Source organism: Ornithodoros turicata, chromosome 4 (assembly GCF_037126465.1).
Source record: "Ornithodoros turicata isolate Travis chromosome 4, ASM3712646v1, whole genome shotgun sequence".
Lineage (NCBI taxonomy): Eukaryota > Metazoa > Arthropoda > Arachnida > Ixodida > Argasidae > Ornithodoros > Ornithodoros turicata.
Window position 1 is genome coordinate 71,709,376 of NC_088204.1, and position 20,542 is coordinate 71,729,917.

Genomic DNA, 20,542 nt, shown 5'->3' on the forward strand with positions numbered 1-20,542 from the left:
GGTGAGGAGACTGCATGAAATCGACCTTCGGGGAGCAATGTTGGCGACGTTGGAGCACGATTGCGCGTCGTCTGAGGTCATAGTCGTGAAAACCAAATGAATTTTATGTTGCTCCCGTGTGAGATAAGTGGTGGCGGCGTGGTATTTCCGAGCGATATGCCTACCTGCATGTCGCTCAGGGGGAACTTTCACAAAGAACTGTGCTGACATTTGTCTTAAAGGCAGACCTCGCAAGGATTTGAAAAAAAAAAAAAGGAAAAAAAAGGTGAGCATCATACCGATTACCGAACAGGAACCAACTCCCTCGATACCGAATACAACATTCGCATTCATTTTGCGCGAGCAGTTAGTTCGTAAATTACGACAATAGGAAACCGAAATGCGAAAAGCAGAAAACAGGGCTTCATACTACGGCGGTTCGTCCGGAAGAGGATTCCGTGACGTCACCCAGCATTGTCGTCTGCTTCCATGCCTGCGTTCTCTCCCCTTCCCGGATGCTGGATGATGTCATCAGCGTGTTGCTTTCAGCGCCCTCTCGCTTCATAGAGGCGAAGCGCTAGCTTCGTAATAATTCGTTTGAGTAAAATCTGCGCAGTTTTTGACCGATATACTTCGTACATATGTTCCTGACATCCCAGAGATTATGGATATACCACAACGTTTGTAGTGATTTTGTTGCGGAGTCTCACTTTAAAGCGTCTGAGGAAAACACTGAGACAGTACAGACGGCGTCCATGCAGATTCGAACCCGTGTCACGTCCCAGTCTCGGCGGGGAATGCACCGTTGCCACTAAGCCACGGGAGCTATAGTCGTGTCACATAGGGGCACTACAGTGTGAGACACGTGGATTCCAATGCCATAAATTGGGTAAAATTCTCAAGAGACTACATTTAGAAGTGGCCGTCATCTACATACAGTCCACAAGCAGTTCTATGAAGCCCGGTCGCCTGTTATACATTGGGTATTGGCAGCTTTCACTCAGATTTCGAATGTACTAGAATGTTTGAAGTTAACTGTATGAGAGTGTGCACACCATCAAATGTCGTCCGCGTGTAAAGGTACATCATCGTCCTTCCTACACTTTCTGCATGTGGTCGATTGGGAAGACTTAACTTTCAAGCAACTGGGAAGTCCTATTTTGGTAACGCTTGTCCCATCCTACAGTTGGCAATACAAGTCCTATTTTTGAGCAGTACTATTTTTGAAGCGCGATGTGGACAAGCATAGTGCTTCTCCCATCCTACAGTCTGCAATACAAACTGGGAAGTCCAAGCTAACGCTTGTCCCATCCTACAGTTGGCGATACAAACTTGTATGGCGTATGTATAATGCTCGGTCACACTGGAATTCTTTTTTGACAACATCGTTTGGTCCAAACGCTTGTATGGTTATACATAGTCTCGAACATGTGTTGTTCAAACATCGGTCACACTGGTTATACAACTTAACCGGAGGAACAGTGGGAGTGGCTTAAACCCTGATGTATGGCACACGTCAGTGGCACAGTAACCAATCGAGGAGTTTATATACTTTACATTCACCGACAGACATCTCTATTCAAAATGTACCAAGACGACGAAGACGGGGCCACACTTGCTTATTATCGGTTGTCTCATGCTCCATGTGCGCAGGCAAAGAGCTCGCCATTTTGAACTACGTGCAACACAATGTCGCTGACACTGACTTTACTGACTTATAACTTACTCGTGCAAAATAACTCACGCGCATCACGATGTCGTTGACACTGACTCGTGCGAACGGAAACTGTCGTGGCGAATACGCCCGTTTATCCAAGTTGTCCATCACCGTTTTTCGGCAGTGCCCAAATACATCGTCGTGTGTTTGACAACATATTGTCAAACATAGTCAGAGCGCTTGCTTGTATGACGACACGGGCACACTGGTTATACATACGGGTTTTTAAAGCATATTTTGCCGACATTTAATAAGCAGTGTGACCAGCACTGTATGATCATACATGTTTAGAGGATGTTTGTTATACAAGTTCGTCATACATGTATGACGGGATGTTCGTGTATAATGCATAATGTATAACCAGTGTTGTTATCTAGCTTGTAGGACTGTAACGTAAACTTAGTGTCTGTCCTAGGGGGACTACCTACATAGGTAGCTCTTCTTCTTGATAAAATACGCACACGCATCTCTCAGTGATGACAGCACACTGCTCTCAAGTAGGTGGCTCTCCAGCTTGATGTCAATACACACTGCTCTCACATTTCCAAATTTAGATGTGCCGGTGTCGGTTAGCCTTCGGTGGCCCCGACTGCGGGACCTTAGGTCTGTTTCAGACAGTTCGTACTGGACAACGGGCGCTGATCACCAGGGAACACGCAGTGCTCGGCCCAGTCGAGTGCTCCCGTCGCTGGCCTTGCTCCACTCACACCTTCCGCTATGATCAGGGTGATGGGCACATTCTGTTCTAGCCAGTTCGGTAGTCTTGTACTGTCCTCCGTTGCGACTCTCCCGTATATCATGGATTGTTCGCATGGTATGGCATGTACAAACAGCAATCTCCCTTAGGAGCGTTGTTATCCTGCCTTTCAGCAAAGTGCGCTTCTAGTGTTCCTGTTTGTGTAAAGGGGCATACCTTCATAGGTAGCTCTCCTGCTTGATGACAATACATCTCTACAGTTGGCAATACGGCAGCTCACTGCTCTTCGTTTTTAATGCGCGGTCAGTACTATTTTCGAAATGAGATGTACAAATGTAGGATGTAGGACACGCTGTCGACGAGTGCACGCGCAGCAGAACCGCAATGTGCAGGTGGTGATTCAGCTTGTTAACGCCGGTATTATTCCACATTATTTTGGTATTGTTCTCCTGCTTGGTGACAATACACACATTATTTCAATTTGTGTAATCGCCTGGAAATGCCATTGCATCATATCGACACAATCTTGCCCCCCACCCCCATTCCTGGAATTAGTTTTCCAATAACAACAATACAATATACACCTCGACAGTACAAGGTGTACTGCTTGGCTAACCTGCTTGATGACAATACATACAAGGGCCTGCCTTCATAGATAGGTTCCTTACTTGATGACAGTACACAGACACACACCATCTTGCTGCTCCTAGCTGGAAATATTTTTCTTAATGTTAAATATATCGCAACGTAGTTCGTTGACGCTGATACATATTTCCGTTGTTCAGTTTCCTACCTCCATAGGTAGTTCTCCTATGTGGTGAAAGTATTTACGCTTCTATACATACAGTAGTGCGAGGTAGTTTAGAGACACTGAAAGTGTGTGTGTGTGGGGGGGGGGATCTGAACGGTTGGTAGTGCGGACAGTCAAGAATGCCAGATCTTCAAGATCACCGTAACGACGGCATCTAGCCTTTTCTGGTAGGGGAGACAAAGCGCCGTGAATCGTCTGTGCCACGTTGCCGCTCCCAGTATCGTCCGTCCCGTCCGTCCGTCCGTCCCGTTGCGCAGTATATCGTTGCGCAATATATATATAGCAGTTAATTGTTTTGTCCACCCATTAGCCGTTTCTTTCTGTTCTAGGTAGACAGTTTCTGCCAAGCCTTCATGTCCGAGGTAAATGGTCTCTCCAGCTACACGCGCTTCACTCGTGGCTTGCGAGACCGCGACGTTTTGGATGTACACCAGGTGGTGTGCGTGTCGGAACGTCTCGCCGTCGCAAATGATGCTGCTCGTACTATAGTCTTCGGTGTCTGCGTTGCCCCTTTTGAGGTGGGGTGTTCAGCGTTGTCCGTCTCACAGCCTCATGTGGCAAGCCTGGTGGGACACCTTCCCCTCCGTCGGTGAGGTGATGCCACCCATTCCTCGTGTTGTTTTTGCAATAGTCCTCTACCCGAGAAACGTCATCATGACGTTGGTAGACAGACTGAAATCGAAACAAATCGGAAGGGGAGGGCCGGGTTCCACGAATGGCCACTTGTACGCTGCCTCCTATTGAAAGAAAAGTAGGACCAAGGGTCGCGTCCCTTTCAGGGACCATCGTAATCCCCTCAAGACCGTGGCTTTCGGGCGAGGCCTTGTCCGCCCCTAGCTTCGAGCGTAGTTCAACTCTACCAAATTGGTGGCGCTGTCGTACACTATGACATAGGGAGCCTCCATGGGTTGCCGCGGCTTCTCCCTACTATGACATTATTTGTATGCATACAGGGAGAGGTCTGTCGGAAGGTGCTCATGGTAACGATTCTGAGGAACATGATAAGCTAATTGCCTAAATTCCTTGATGACGTCACGTTATTTTTATCAAAAACATCTTGGTTTCGAGTGGCTCGCAAGTTTTCGTCGCAGTGCCTCCATGCAGTGGATGTGACTTCTTATCGCACCTCGTTTGCAACTCACGGGCTATGCTGATTATTCGCTCTCTTCGGTTTCGAAACTCTGCCATGTATACGTAACAGGGGGCGTTATCCAACGAAGGCGATATTTCGTTATCTTGGTAGCGGTCACTCCTATAGTTGATCGTTGAGCTGCACCACATGGACATCGATCAATCTTTTTTCTTGAATGTAGGTGACACGAAACGTGTTCAGCATTCGGAATGTGTTGATTTCTTTCAGTGTATTATGACATGAACAGTAGTATCTGGTTTGGCACGTACTTGTGGTTGAGTGAGTAAAAAAAAGAAAGAAAGAAAGAAAAAGATGGAGAAATTGGCACCACCAACGTGGAAGCAGGCAGGTACTTGTATTATGTTTATGTTAATTCCATTTAGATACGAAGGCAAAAAAAAAAGGCGATGTCAAGTTGCCGGTGGTGAGTAAACCAAAGAGTGATATTAAATGGTTGGAGCAACTTATTTATTTACACATGGTAAGCAAGACCTTCGTGCACGACACTGCACTTCTTCAGTTTACAAACATATGAACATAGTACAGGCACATATATACAGTTGACGGGGGAGTTTTGGCATGAGAGGGTAACAGGGTGATGGAAAGGATGCAAATACAGGTAAAACTCAATAGAACATCAATACAAAAGCAGGGATATCAGAAGTGCAGCAGCATAACGCGAGCCCAAAGGTTCCTTCCTGTGTAATCCCTTGGGCTCGCGTTATGCTGCTGCACTTCTGATACTCCTGCTTTTGTATTTATGTTCTTTTGAGTTTTACCTGTATTTGCATCCTTTTCATCACCCTGTTACCCTCGCATGCCAAAAACCCCCCTCAACTGTATATATGTGCCTGTACCATGTTCATATTTTTGTAAACTGAAGAAGTGCAGTATCGTGCACGAAAGTCTTGTTTACCATGTGTAAATAGATAAGTTGCTCCAACCGTTTAATATCACTCTTTGACGTAATTCTATTTATTAAGTTTTATATGCATGCGGTATGTGTATCACGAATACGTGATTTCTGGGTCCGGGTATTAGCACTTGTATGTTGCATGTTGCATTTGTATGCTGTATGGTAATTGTATGTCTCAGTGCTTTTCCTTAATATTTCATCGTAACTGCAAGTTTTAGTTTTCATGCTCCCCCGTATTTCGTTATTACCTGTCGCTGTTTTCGTTTATTCTGTCTATTTACCTTGAAAGGGGACGGAGGCCTAGTCATGCTCCTTAAAGCTTTTTTGCCTCATGCCTCCTCCACGTTTACAGTGGGAAATAAACGTACTTCTACTAACGGCCAATTAGGATCGTATTTCCAGCGGCCGTAGCCAATCACGAACGTGCTTTCAGCGGCCGTAACCACGAAGACCAGCCACCGTCTCCTTCAAAGACAGCAACTGTCGTCTGCGAGTAAACGTCCGCCGTACTGAAGGGGAAAACAAAATCAAGCGCTACATAGTCCCATATTTTCTCGAGACTGATTCAGGCGTGTTGCACTTTTTGTCTACAGGTTCAAATTTGCGAAGTTAGGTGCAATTGTTTGCGAGCTTTGCAGAACGGTATATCGCGGTAGCAGACGAATTTTGACTTGATATGTCGACGCAGCGAGAAGTGCTTAGTTTCGGTTTAGGTCTCGGCTGATTTGCATAGCAAAACTTAGCGATTTACGGACTGAGCGAATACGGACTTGTTCCTGGATATTGAAACAAGAGGGTGGATTTAAGTATAATGACTGGCTCCAATTGTACTCTCGCATTTTCCCGAAAATATCCAATTAATAAGGTAATCAATGGAATTTCACTAATCAGTCGTCCAGTAGGTACATGCGCTTTTCGACAGAATATCCACCTGGCCGTATAATCCACCTGTGAAAACTGCATCTAGGTAGCTCTTATAGTTTATGTAGCTAGGTAGCTCTCATAGCTATCAAAATTCTGTAAAGGTTCCCTGCCTGATGGCAATATACACACACTGCACCTGACTTTTATGTCAATATACACGATTTTTTTTTTTTCTGAACATCACATTAAGGGCGAGAGTGGTGATATTTTTTAAGCGTGTTGTGGTCAAGCTTCGCGCCTTGGCTTATCTTCGAGTCTTCAATGGAACACTTCGGTTATCTTTTTGAGAGGGGGGAGGTATATTTATTAAACAAAGGGGGGAAAGGGGAGGAAAGGTTAGCCAAACGGTATGCCGGCTTACTATTCCGCAAAACAAAGAGAATGAAAGAGAAGAAAAAGAGAAATAAATAAAAATAAAATATATATAAAAAAGAACTAGGAAATAAAACATGCAAACAAATTCAAACAATTCAGGGAAAAGAGATGCTGACGTCAGGGATCGAACCTGGTTCGAAACCGGGTTCGATTCCTGGCGTCAGCACCTCTTTTCCTTGAGTTGTTTGAATGCGTTAATTTGTGGGCGTTTGAGGCCTACTCGTCTGTGTCGTCCCCAATTCTGGTCTGCCTCGAGCAATATTCGTTGTTTACGTAGTTTAGGGAATAAAGGATAAAATGGATGGGGATGTCACATTAACCAACGGCAATAGCGAGCAGGAAAGTGCGGGGTTTTTGCAGAATGCCAGTCTTCCAGGCTTCGTTCCGGTACTATATGGGGGACACCGAAAGTATAATTTACATATTTGGGTAATTACGCTTGTACCCTTTTAGGGTTTTTTCTTCTTCGTTTTCGTTTCACACATGAACGTTCAGAGGCTGTGATACGTAAGTACATGGAGGGCTATCGCCTAACGTGAATCATCATATCGTGAGCATAACAACAGCTTGACATATTAATGCGCTATCGAAGATATATTATTAAAATATAGTACGATGATGTTTCTTACTGATATAGTGTTTGCGTCTTCTAGTATTCGGTATTCTTACAGTGATATAGCGCTAACCAAATTATTTTACAGACAAGTGTTCCCGGTACCTTTTAAACCTTACAAAATAATACTACTTTGGTTTGATACCGGTAGGAGAGTTAGATATGCTGTATACTTCGCTCTTACAGTGTGCGATAACCAGGCAGCTAGTGGCTGCGTGCCAGTATACTAGTTTCGTGGATTTATTCGCTGAAGATGTCATGTTTTCTTCATGTCACGTAAAACCACATTTTTCTTCTTCTGCGCTAAAGGCACCATCCGTTGACGGCGCGGAAAAAGGAAGTTGCGGTATTGCATCCAGGATAAAGCCACGAGCAAAGGAAAGGAAACGTTCCGGTGCATCCCAGTTGAGTTGCAGGATAACGCCGTATCACTCCGTACCTCCCTTCTAATCTTTCTTTTATGCAGTTGCATTTTCTGCATCGCGGACAAAACGTCGGAAAGTTAAGGGACTTTACACGGTAAAAGAGAGCGACATATGCGCACTATTTGTTTCTGGCAGAAAGCCTGAACGTACCCATTATATCGCAAAGCGACTTTCCCTTACTGATTGTATGAGCGGCTATATAGTTGGGATCTCGTCTGCATCACAAATTCCCACTTGTTGACAAAGAAAATGCGATATATTCATGCTCTTTTGTTTGTGTATTGGACTTTGTCAGCGGTCTCTGTATACCGCTTACGGATTATGGAGATGTTCGATATCCTTGTTTGGCCTTTTCTGGACTTCATACTTCCTGTAACTTCAAATGTGCTTCAGAAGCCTAATGCCTTTTCTCGGTAACGCCAGCACAGTTGTTTCAGAGGAGCTAAACGGTAATTCCGAGGCACGTAATTGTAATTACATTGTTAAAGGCGACTTTAACAGCCCCAGTCACATGGAACGTGTCTTAATTGCACCTCAATGGCATCGACATGCCAGTGAAATATTCTAGCGGAGCAAAAACCACGAAGTTTCGCTGCGTCTTATGTTGAGCATTCACAAGGAGTCGGAATATCGGGAGTGACGTACTGCACACATATAGCAGACGACACCGTCAGCCCTGTCGTCTGCTTTTTGTCGTCTGCTACGGAGCAGCAGGAAATTCCCCAGAGTTAGAAACATGACACAGGTACACAAAAACCTCATCCAGGTCTGCATGGTGCAAGTTGACTCAGTTAAAACAGTGCACTGTTACGCGCTGAAATAACATTGTTCAGTGTAACGTTATTACCTAATGTTATTTAATTTCGGCATGCTGGATGAGGGAATTTGAGAGACATTTTACTGCAGTGCCTGGAGCAATGCACTCTACTCGTCCAATACCGACACCCCCGGCGCAACTATGTAGTCTGAATTTTTTTTGTAACGAAATCCCGGCTTCACTGCGTTTGTGGCCATTTTGGGTGGCAGTAAGTTGTCATGGCGACCCCCTTGGTAAAAGGCAAACCAATCAGAGGACCGAAACTGTGTTTGGCAGGTCGAGCCTTCTTTTCTGACTCCTCCCAATGGCCAGACTCCCTTTTTAATATACGGCTCTGGTTTCTCCGGTGGAGTAACTCTGTTAGGGTCTGGAGAGTATATTTCGTGCCATTCTTAGGTAACCGGAAGCGGACGAGTAATTTCGCCAGGAGAAAGAAGCTGCCTAGGGAAAACGTCAACATTTAAGGATGACGTCAGGCGGCAAGACGGTTCGTGCAACGCCACCCAGACAAAGAAACGCTTAAACGACACAGCGTAGTCCTGGCCCAATCCGCCGATCACGACTGTGCTTTCGGCCGTCGCTATGGAGTCGAGCCGCCATCAGTCGTATGGGCAGCCACTAGCATCCACAGGAAGCCTTTGTTTGAAATCATCTGCGGCGATTGGCTGAAGCAGACGACATCCCGTCTCGATATGTTCACGTGGGAAAGGGGTGAGAGCAACGGCTTTCAGAACAGGTGGCGTCCTCGGGGCTCCCTGGAGTGTTTCGTAAATAAGTGTCGGTAGAAACCAACAGTTAACTGCGTCATCGCGCGGCACGTGCATGATCCAAAAGGTGAGCGAGGAGGTCACCACGCGCCATTCGGTTGAGCCGATCATGACGTCGTATTCTGCAGTTGCGTTTTGGAAGAAGGGGTAATTTTATCAAATGACCTTGAATGAATCATTGGAAGATTGTTTAAGCAGCTGTGATCAGTTTTTCATCCAACCTCTCTAGGAAGGATGATACAATTCGTGTGCTTTGTCATAGTGTGTTTGGGAGATGGAAATCGTCTTGTCGCGCCCTATGGCTGCCTCCGTCCGTGGATCAGTTGATGGCGCGTCCGCCTACTCATCCCAAAGTTGCGGGTTCGATCCTCGTTCGAGGACCATATCAACTTGGTGGCAGGATATAAGTTGGTTAGATACGCAGTCTTGCGCGAGGGACGTTCAATACGGTGTGCCTTGTGCGCAGATTAGCCTGACCAATGTGGCGTCGCTCGTCGTCATAGTTGTCACGTGACGCAAGGCCACGAATTATCACCCAATGGCTGGCATAACCACGCCTCTTCTAATCATTGGGCAACACTGGGCCATATCGTGTGAGGCCATGTCTGCATGTGTAAAATTTTGGGATATTTTGAATAGTGGGACACATTTTTTTCTTTCTTTAGACAAAAAAAAATGTTGATTTGGGGTAAGAAACAAACAAACGAAAGAGCATTGTGCCATCAAGCATATTTGTTCTTATAAGAAGGGAAACATTTTCCAGGGCTAGAGGAGAAACAGCAAGGGCTGAGACGGAACCAAGAGGACAGCACAATAACTGTGATCCAGCAATGAAGCGAATAGGAGTAGGGGTGTTGGCTGTCCACTCCGCGTCTCTGATGCCACCTCTGGGCCTTCTCAATCTCGAGGAAATATTGCCCTTTTCACGTGTACGGTTTGCATTCCCCTACATTGCCCCACTCGGTTCGTACATTTATCCCATAAACAGATTAGTCTTAAGCAGGTTATTCCAGAAAACAAACAACAACAGCTTCATTGTGAGATGATGAATGGGGAGTTCCATCGCCAGGGGCGATACTCTACCGCATTACTGGTGGCGATGTGGGGAATGAAATATCGAGGATGGTGTCCAAAAAGGTCAAAACAGCTTCGAGGGCAGAGCGTTGGTGGGCTGGCTTTGGCCAGGGACCAAGCAATTTTGAGAGAGCCAGAGAGTGCGGTTCAGGAAGGTTGGCAGTGTGGGCAATGAAGAAGAATGTGTTCTAGATCTTCTAGAGCACCGCAGTGACAGCATCTGGAAGAGTCAACTTGTCTCAAGCAGTAGCGCCACTGAGCTGTAAAAGCCACATTGAGTCGCATTCGATGAATTAATGCAGCCTTTTGATGAGAGGTGTTTCGTGGCATGCGGAAAGCGAGCCTTGTATCAGCTCTTCTCAGCATAGATGGGAGGAGAATGTCAGTTGTCAATTGGCGGGAAGCCAGGGGTGTCACAAGACGCTCTCCTCTCAGCGGCGCATTACTCTCCCGCCTCCGAAAACAAAATTCCTGCAGAACTGCGTCGCTCTGAGTCAGTATCCACGAAGCGTTTCCGTGAATACATCGCCAGGAGCTTTTCGAGTGTGCGTAGACTAGTTTTCGCCCCTGTTTCTACCGGGGCCCTGTTCCGTAGGCTAGTATGCACATTTCCAAACTTCAGTTTCGTCACGCGTGATGTAGATGCCTGTCGGGCCACCAGATGCCTCGGCGTTAGGATTGCGACACTTCACAACATAAAGCTCATGTGCATGGTGTAGGTGACAGGACACTTTGCCGATTTTTCTTTGCCGTTTGCTTGTTCGTCTGAAGAGTATGCTTCAGGTTCAAGGCAACGTGTTGCCCGGACTTCTTAATTTGACAAAACGTTTCCTTGACGAGGAACTTCAGAGGAATAAGATAATGGGCAAGTAGCCGACGGGATAAAAGGTGGCACGGTTGATGCCGCCGGGTGATCTGCCTGCCGGTGGGGTGGCATGTTGCTCGGGAGTGTCACGCGTCGCGGGACGACGTCAAAGGAAAAAACCCGGACAGCGCAGCCAGTACCGCGATTCGAACCATGGGCACTCCCAACCTCGGCGTGGAAGGCGAGCATCTTAGCCACTAGGCCACGAGAACTTCTAAAGATATATTATATGCATGGTCTCTGGAGACACTAAATTAGGCCCATAATGAGGAGCAGATAGCAGATTAGGAGCATAATGTTAGGGTCAATGGAAATAATTCTACAAGGCTTTTCACGGCAAACTCAAGGGGAGGAAGCGAACTATGTGGGATCTTTTGGAACGGGTACTTTTTTATCCGGTGAACCTTCTGCGTAATTCTGTCCACTATAGACCTCTACCCGAGAATCGTCATCATGACGTTGGTGACCAGACTGATACCGAAACAAATCGGAAGGGGAAGGCTGGGTTCCACGAATGGGCAATTGTTCGCTGCCTATACAATTGAAAGAAAAGCAGGACTGAAGGTCGCATCTCTTTCAGAGACCATTATAACCCCCCCCCCCCCCGCCCCAATAGTTTGACTTTCGGGCGTGACCTTGTTCGGCTCTAGCTTCGAGCGTAGTTCAACTCTACCATATTGGTGGCGCTGTCGAACACTATCACGTCATTTGTTTACAAACAGGGAGACGTCTATTGGAAGTCGATAAGGCTCAGCTCACGCTCGTCGTCTTATTGGTGGGATGAAACAGCAGTGAATGGTCGTTGCATCTGTGACTTTATGGTAAAGCTTCAGAAAAGTAGACACGATGTCTTATCAATCGCAGACAATATTCCGTACATTGTTCGTATAATCCGATGACCACTGATCGCAGGACGACGACGACGTATTAGACGGACTAGGACAGACTAGGTTTACTTTACGAGGAACAATCATCGTGCGGCCCAATGAAAGAATGCTGGGAAGGGAAAATGCACGTACAAGGGGACTACAATATGACTACGGCGCTGAAAGGAGCCGGCAGCTGAGGTGCCCAGGAAAGTGGACGCAGGCGACAGGGTGAGATATGGCAATGGTTGATGATGATGATGAAATAGACCTGCAAGATATGCAGTAGACATGCAATAGAATGTGCTAGGGTCGACTAGCAAGGGTGACTACTAAACTCTTTTTTAATTTTTAAAAACTTTTCTTCAACCTGCGTGATGATGACCGTTGCTCTATACGGGATTCTGGATGAATGTGCAAGGGTCGACTAGCAAGGATGACTACTAAACTCTTTTTCAATTTTTAAAAACTTTTCTTCAACCTGCATGATGATGGCCGTTGCCCTACGGGATTCTGGATGAATGTGCAAGTGTTGATTAGCAAGCATGACTACTAAACTAATTTTTCAACTTTTAGAACTTTTCTTCAACCTGCGTGATGATCACCGTTGCCCTATACGGGATTCTGGATGAATGTGCAAGGGTCGACTAGCAAGGATGACTACTAAACTCTTTTTCAATTTTTAAAAAACTTTTCTTCAACCTGCATGATGATGGCCGTTGCCCTACGGGATTCTGGATGAATGTGCAAGTGTTGATTAGCAAGCATGACTACTAAACTAATTTTTCAACTTTTAGAACTTTTCTTCAACCTGCGTGATGATCACCGTTGCCCTATACGGGATTCTGGATGAATGTGCTAGAGTCGACTAGCAAGGATGACTACGAAACTAATTTTTCAACTTTTAGAAAACTTTTCTTCAACCTGCGTGATGATGACCGTTGCCCTACGGGATTCTAGGTGAATGTGCAAGGGTCGACTAGCAAGGATGACTACTAAACTATTTTTCAATTTTTAAAAATTTTTCTTCAGCCTGCATGATGATGTACGTTGCCCTACGGGATTCTGTATGAATGTGCAAGGGACGACTAGCAAGGATGACTACTAAACTCTTTTTCAATTTTTAAAAACTTTTCTTCAACCTGCGTGGTGATGACCGTTGCCATACGGGATTCTGGATGAATGTGCAAGGGTCGACTGGCAAGCATGACTACTAAACTAATTTTTCAACTTTTAGAAAACTTTTCTTCAACCTGCGTGATGATGACCGTTGCCCTACGGATTCTGGATAAATGTCCAAGGGTCGACTTGCAAGGATGACAACTAAATTCTTTTTTCAATCCTTAAAAACTTTTCTTCAACCTGCGTGACGATGACCGTTGCCCTACGGAATTCTGGATGAATGTGCAAGGGTTGACTACCAACGATGACTACCGAACTCTTCCGCGCCCAACATGCCGTTCCACCTTTCCAATGTCACTAGGTTGTAAGAAAACGAAGCTGAACCCTTTAATATTTCATTCGTGTCACCTGTCCGTTCAATATTGGCACCGCAAAAGCAACTCTGGCTATGGCAGAGAGGACAGCATACAGGAGCGGGTCAGTGAGCGCATTGAGGCGACATCAGTAGGACCCTTCACGGTGCTGTTCTGGATCTTTTCTCCAGTATCATCGGTACCGTCGTCATAAACTTACGGGTAAAAAAAAATGAATGAATGGAGTTTCGGCTGTTGATACAGCAGCCGTGAGACGTGGACTCCGCAGACGCCGGGTTTCAGACAGCCTCAACGACATATAGGTCTGTGAGAGGATTAAGGCGTGCACCGCGTGACGACGGCGGCTCTGCATGCTCCGTTGACCCGTTACCGCACACATAATCGGTCTCTGCTTCGTACTCACGCTCACTAAACACAGGGTTCTTCGTTTTCGGGTAAGATCCGATTTTTCACGGTATTTGCGCCCCGAGAATCAATTTTCTGAAATTTGGGCATAACCCGATTTCTCCCCGAATTCCACGAGGTCTTTCAACCTCATGTGGCTTCACGGTGAGTCACCCACCAGAGGGATGAATCACGTCATCAACCTTAATTCTTAAGCACCGAAGACAACACATGAAGGTCCTCCTGTCAGTCACCTCCTAGGTATACACTCTAAGAAAAAAAGGTAGAATTTCCTACCCAGAGTTGCAGCAGGACAGTACTTCTACCATTTTGTGCAAATACACACGCGACCTCTCCCCCGTGGGTATAAGCTGCGGCGTCCCTTTCCCTTGCTCCTCTCTCTCACGTTTGCTCTGAGAGAGAAGTATAGAATTTCCTACCCAAGCTGGTAGGACGACAGATTCTAATCTGTAGTTTGTTTCTACTGTGCAGTTATACCCAAAACGTAAAACGGGTTGGAGTAGAAATGTGGTTGCAATGCAGCTATACCGAAATGGGTAGAAAATCGTACCTTTTTTTTCTTAGAGTGAGTACTAAAGGCCGGTCTTTTTGGACACCTAGCGGAATTCCATTGTTCATCCCGGCAATCATCTCTGCAGCGTGACTCACACGATTTTTAACCCGGAAACACCCGACAGCGTAAAACACGTAACAGAACACGCCCGATTTGCCCCCGAATTTCCTTTCGAAAGAATCACCCGATTTTAACCCCTCGAATTTCAAAAATAATAAAACCCGAGAACGAAGAACCCTAACCATACGCTGTGCTCCAAATCCATCGCGACCTATAGTCTCAAACCCAGTGACCAACGTCCAAGCGCTGGATCGTTACGGCTAAGTCTAGCGGCGGTTGAACCCGTATAGCGATTAGGCGGAAAATGATTAAAGTAGACACGCTATACGGTGCTAGGAAGATGTTGAATAGCCGCTATGAAGATATCGTTACATGGCAGCAACTTAGGCATTATCATTCGGAAAATTGATAAAGTGCATAAAATGGATGATGATGGTGATGATGATGACCATGACGTAGCAAATGGGTGTATGAGTACGAGTACCGAAATTAGGGTCGAGCAAATCTTCGTTTGCTTCTTTCTTTATTCGTTTTATTTATTTATTTTTTATTTTCGAGTACTGACACAGTGACTGAAATCTATATTCGGGTTTCGAGTCGAAATCGATCCTCATAAGTAAGTAAAAGAAATATGGCATGTATCTTTCAAATCGAATATACACCGGAATCGAATCGCGACGAGGCTGCATGCGCGATCCGAAAAATGCCATTGGAGAATGGAAACGCCAAATGGTGCCCGTTCCGAGTGAGAGAGGGAGAGAGAGAGAGAGAGAGGAGGCGCGGCGAGAGCGAGCGGAGAGAATTTTCATGTACGAGATTTTTCTCTCTATGTATGTATCATAATTTTACCTGCTTCACTGTCCACTTCATCTCTCTTCTCTGTCTCTCTATTCTTTTTTCTTTTCTTTTTCACTTTTCCGCTTAGAATTTTTCTGTGAAGCCTCGAGGTCGAAAACGTTTATAAACCACATGAATTACTTGCGACGTAAGCGTTGTTAAGTATGAGATGAACACACAGGTAAATTCTACGACTATGTATTCCGCCCTTTCCATTATTGTGCATTCTTGTTTAAACGGGGCTTCTGTACGGGGAGAAGGGAACTTCTCGTTTATCCTCCGTCACGGAGAACAAGAGTTTCGGTTTCGTTCGCGAAGCCTGATCGACGAAACTGTATTATGATTCCTGTAGGAGTCATTGGCCCAGAATGGGTTAATAAATATATCACCCTCCCCTTCCCTTCCCTTCGATGTTCGGTGGTGGTGGTGATGGCGATAGGGCTTGCCGTTGCCTTCGATGTTCCACTTCGGTGTTTCAGTACACACTGGATGCGCTGCTGCTGGGGCCCAGTGCGATAACGCATGGGGACGAGCGTCCGCTATTTAGCACACCGGCAAATGTAAATTGCCATATACTGGTCTGCTTACACCAGCCTGGCGCTGTTGTGTTCTGTTGGGATTTATACTACACCTTTACTTTGCTCTAACACTCTTTACTTTCCTCTGGTCTCCCTTCAAATCCGCGTATTGATCTTTCGCCTTTGGGCCAGGATCTTTCGCGGTGGAGGGAGGCGAAAGGGAGCCGGTCCTTCATATTTGGAGAAGGGCCCCTTGATAACGCGGTCCGCCCCTGGGTGGACCGTGTCCTTGAACGCGCGGCCGATAACAAGGTCGTCGGGGCAGTACCGCTTGCGGTGCTGTTCCGGGAAGATCTTTTCTTGATCTAACATTTGTGCTCTCCTGCTTGATGACAATACACACGTTTTTGTTGCCGTTTTACACGTTTTATGGCCTCGATGCCAATACACAGTTTTTATTGTGGCTGGTCTTCCGCTCCGATGCCAATACTTCTTCGTTTTTAGGGCGATGGCAGTACTATTTTTGAATCGTGATGTGGGCAAGCTTACGCTTGTCCCATCCTACAGTTGGCAATACAAAACCGCGTCGCTTGCGGTGTTGTTTCCGGGAAGATTTTTCCTAAAACCGTGTTGACAATACATCGTGTTCTTGAGAAACGCCAACATGAAAATACAAACACTTGAGAAACGCAAGGAAGGTACGTTGTCCACTACTGAGCATTACTTTCCTTCGTGCCGTTATCCCGTACGCAACTCTCCGCAGTCTTGGTTTGTTGCATGGCGACGACAAGCACGAACAGCAATCCTTAAGGCGACGTGATTTCACAAGCAGGAGTTGGTATTGCACTAGTTCCGCCTCGATGCCAATACACCTTGTTGACGCGTGAAGCGATCTCCTGCTTGATGACAATACACGTTGAAGCGTGATGTGGGCAAGCTTACGCTTGTCCCATCCTACAGTTGGCGATACGAGGAAGCTCTCCCGTTTGATGACAATACAAGCCGTCATTGCCGGCTGGCTTTCGGTGGCCCAGAGACGCAGCACTCCTAGCACTAGAGTGTTGTTGTCTAGTTTGCAGGGTTGTAACGTGAAGAAGGGAACTACCTCCATAGGTAGCTCTCCTGCTTGATGACAATACACACGTAGGGAACCTAGGCCTCACATAGGCATGGGTATAGTTGAGTCATATACGGGTATCACTTTGTCATCTCGTTCGCACCTGTGCGTTAGCACACTAGTTCTAAAAGCGATGTCTTCGTGCCGCTTGTAGTTACGCCACCCACTAAATAAATATTTTCCACGCACACAGGGAACCTATAGGTAGTTCTCTTGCTGGATGGCAATACATACCAGGGAACCAGTCTGTGGGACCCATCCTACCCAATAAGGCCGAAACAGCATCGCGCTTAATTGTCCCATCCTACAGTTTGCAAGACGAACAGCTGTTGCTGTCTCCTTTCATATCCGCGTTATTTCATGTTCGTCGGGGAGGGAGACGAAGCAATAAGAGTCTGCTCTTCGTTCTGAGGGGAGAGCAGTATTATTTTTGAATCGTGATATGGGGCAAGCATTGTGTTTGTCCCGCGAATTTCGTGCTTGTCCCATCCTACAGTTTGCAAACAAGCCATCAGCTGGCAATACAACCAATGGGGCCGTGTTTTAGAACTGACCTCGGTTGCTGACGTTGTTGGGGAAAATAAAGCGAATCAGTAAATTAAGGATATAGGGAGTGGTAGGCTAAAACGATAAGGAAGATGTTGTCACTAATCTAATATGTCGACAATACAAGTCTGTGTGGCTGGACCTTCCCATCCTACAGTTGGCAATACGATTACTGCTGAGCACTGGTTCATGCGTTCTCACGTTACTCTTTTGCTGTGGCACAGATTAACGCAAATGTCGACTGTCGCCCGGGCCACCGTACAGGTCCTAGAACCGTTGCCTGTTCCGCGCACTCAGCGTAAACAATCCGTCGTTGGCGGATGGCTTTCGGTGGCGCAGCTATATTTCAGGCTGTCAGGCTTCGTAGCCACATTGTCCATGACGAAGCACATGGTCTTGTGGAGTGCTCTCGCCGCTGGCTGACGTCTACTCGTCTTTTCCGACACGTTCAGGGTGAGTGGCAGGTCATGTTCTAGCCAGCTCGCAGAGACCCTCCCGTGTTTGGCCAGTGCGAAAAGCAAACGCTCCTAGAGAGTGTTGTTAACGAGCTTGTAGTGTTGTTACGCAAAGTTAGTGTCTGTACAAAGGGGACTACCTCCATAGGTGGTTCTCCTTCTTGATGACAATACACATACAGACATGCGTACACAAACTGTGCTAGAGAGTGTTGTTATCTATAGCTTGTAGAAGGTGAATTTAGTATCTATGCAAAGGGGACTACCCCCCATAGGTAGTTCCACTGCTTGATGGCAACACACACGTCAGTTTCGTCCGATGCCAATACGTGTCTGTTTAAAGGGAACCAGTCCGTGTAACAGGTCGCCCGATGCCAATACATGTGGGTCTCTTTTGTTTGAGACCGGTCGGACTTGTGTTTGTCATATCCTATAGAATTGGCAATACAACGGACGTTATAGGGAGCCAGCCCTGAAACATATATATGACTTCTTTCTAGAGATGGGACGAATCCAGAATTTTCCGAATCCTAATCCAAGGAAGGTTCTGCGAATCCACGAATTTTACGAATCTGGAATCTTTCGAATCCTTTCTTGAAAAAGAGTTCAAAAAGCCAAGAAGAAAAAAAAAAAAAAACTTCGACTGGAGAGTGTTTTGAAGCAGAATATGATACATTTGTTTAATGAAATAACATTAAATAATAGTTCAGTTTCGGGAGAAGGTATACCCATATAGTTCTTAATTTATTTAACGTGTTGTTCATCGACTACAAGAAATACATAAATTCTCGAGTCTCAATTATCTCCATAAAGCTAAAGCAACAATCAAAAGCAAAACATATGACTTTTAAACTTGCTCTGTAACAGTTCCTGCCTGAACATCTTTCAGTCCAGAGCAAGGTAAATAAAGAAACAAGCAAACACCCGTCGGTCAAAGAGGCTTTTCAGCGGACTCCGGAGGCGCCAATTTGAAAAAGAAACGAGCAAACGTGGTCGGTGGATTCGAAAGATTCGGTTCGCCGTTCTGGGCACTAGGATTCGGATTCCGGAATATCCAATCCCTGCCTAGGGTTCGTGGATTCGGTTGGCACATCCCTGACTTCTTTCATATCAGCGTACGCGATGAAGGGAGGCAAAAAGTGAGCTCTGCTTTTTAGGGCGACAGCATCTTTGTTACCGCCTGTATATACGGTCGCGGGCCAGTATTGCTCCTGGAAATATCTTTTCGAATCTGTAGCCTCGGCCTTGGGCGGATACTTATATTCCCCGCACTTTTTGGTCCGTGTTTAGAAGTTCTGTGGCGCTTGCGCGTTCAATACCCAGGTGAGGACATTTCCTTGGGGAACGTCCGTGATATCTACGTCGCCATCAGGGAAATGTGGTCGGGTATGGGTCGGGTCCCGGAAGAACTGCAGCGCCAGCGAAGTTCGCCTGGCAGCGTATATCACTGCTGCTGGTTGGTTCGATGCACGTCGTCGAACGTCGTCAGTCTCCAAGTGGGAGCTGGCCCATGGCGTCCTTCCGCTCCGTGATGTTAGTGCCGTTTTCGGATATGTCGTATACGGATAGTTTTCCGTCTTACGGCATGTCTGAGACTGTAGAGCATTGTTTTCTGCAGTGCCATATTGCGCTTTTACTGTGGAGCAGGGCGGCGCCAATATTCGAGCTCCCAGCAGTTGAATGGGTCACCGTAACGTACTTGGAGCCGCAGCTGGACTCGCGCCCTCTCACTCTCACTACGTGAAAATTGTTTGGTCCATGGCCGGGTCCAGCCCACGAAAGCCCGGCCCTAAAACCAGTTCGAAAGCTTTTGGGCACCATAGGATCTCGGTCCTCACAGTGAGGCGTCTATGAGCGGTGTATAGATGTGGACAGATGGAGATAGGACAGCAGGAAGGTGTGGGGAACAGGGGGATTATTACGCGCGTCTTCGTAATAAAGTCTTCGGAAAACCCAAGGAAAACCGCAAACACCGCAGCCGGTGGTAGGATTCGAACCCACCACCTCCAAGTCTTCAGCACGACCTTGGCTACCACACCAACGAACGGGACGCCTTGACCGGCTCGGTCATGCCGCTGGTATGCTGCCTTTCGTCACCAAGCATATGTAGCAGACGACACGATGTGTATGTAGCAGACGACACCTGTACCAGCTGCCCCGACTTATTTCGACCTTGTAGAGTATCGCCCCATGGCGATGAAACTAGACAGTCATCATCATTCAAATAAAGTTGTTGTCGTTTACTTGGAGCCGCTGCCGGTAGTAGGAGCAGTTGTCATTGTCGATCGCTGAAATTTCTAAATTTGGACTCGCCGGTGTCGGTTTGCTTTCGGTGGTTCAGATGGTGGGAGCATGACTATGTCTTCCAGGCAGTGACAGCCGGGCTGCTCTCACTGCCGGTCTGCTCTCATGTTGTAGTTGTAGACGCCTTTAAGACGCCTCTTGCTAAAACATCGTTCGCTCTAAAGTTCATCTTGTAGAATGGTTCATGAGTAATGCCGTATCAGGAGGCTCATCCATTAAAAAAAACAGCTTGAAGTGTTAGCCTGCAGCTTTTACAGGAACGTACACGCATGG

The 20,542-nt window shown here is 46.5% G+C and overlaps 1 protein-coding gene across 1 annotated transcript in view; it reads right to left on the minus strand.

Moving 5' to 3' along the window:
* Nucleotides 1–20,542, minus strand: part of LOC135391836 (uncharacterized) — a 56,672-nt gene that overhangs the window by 29,731 nt on the left and 6,399 nt on the right. The window lies entirely within an intron of this gene.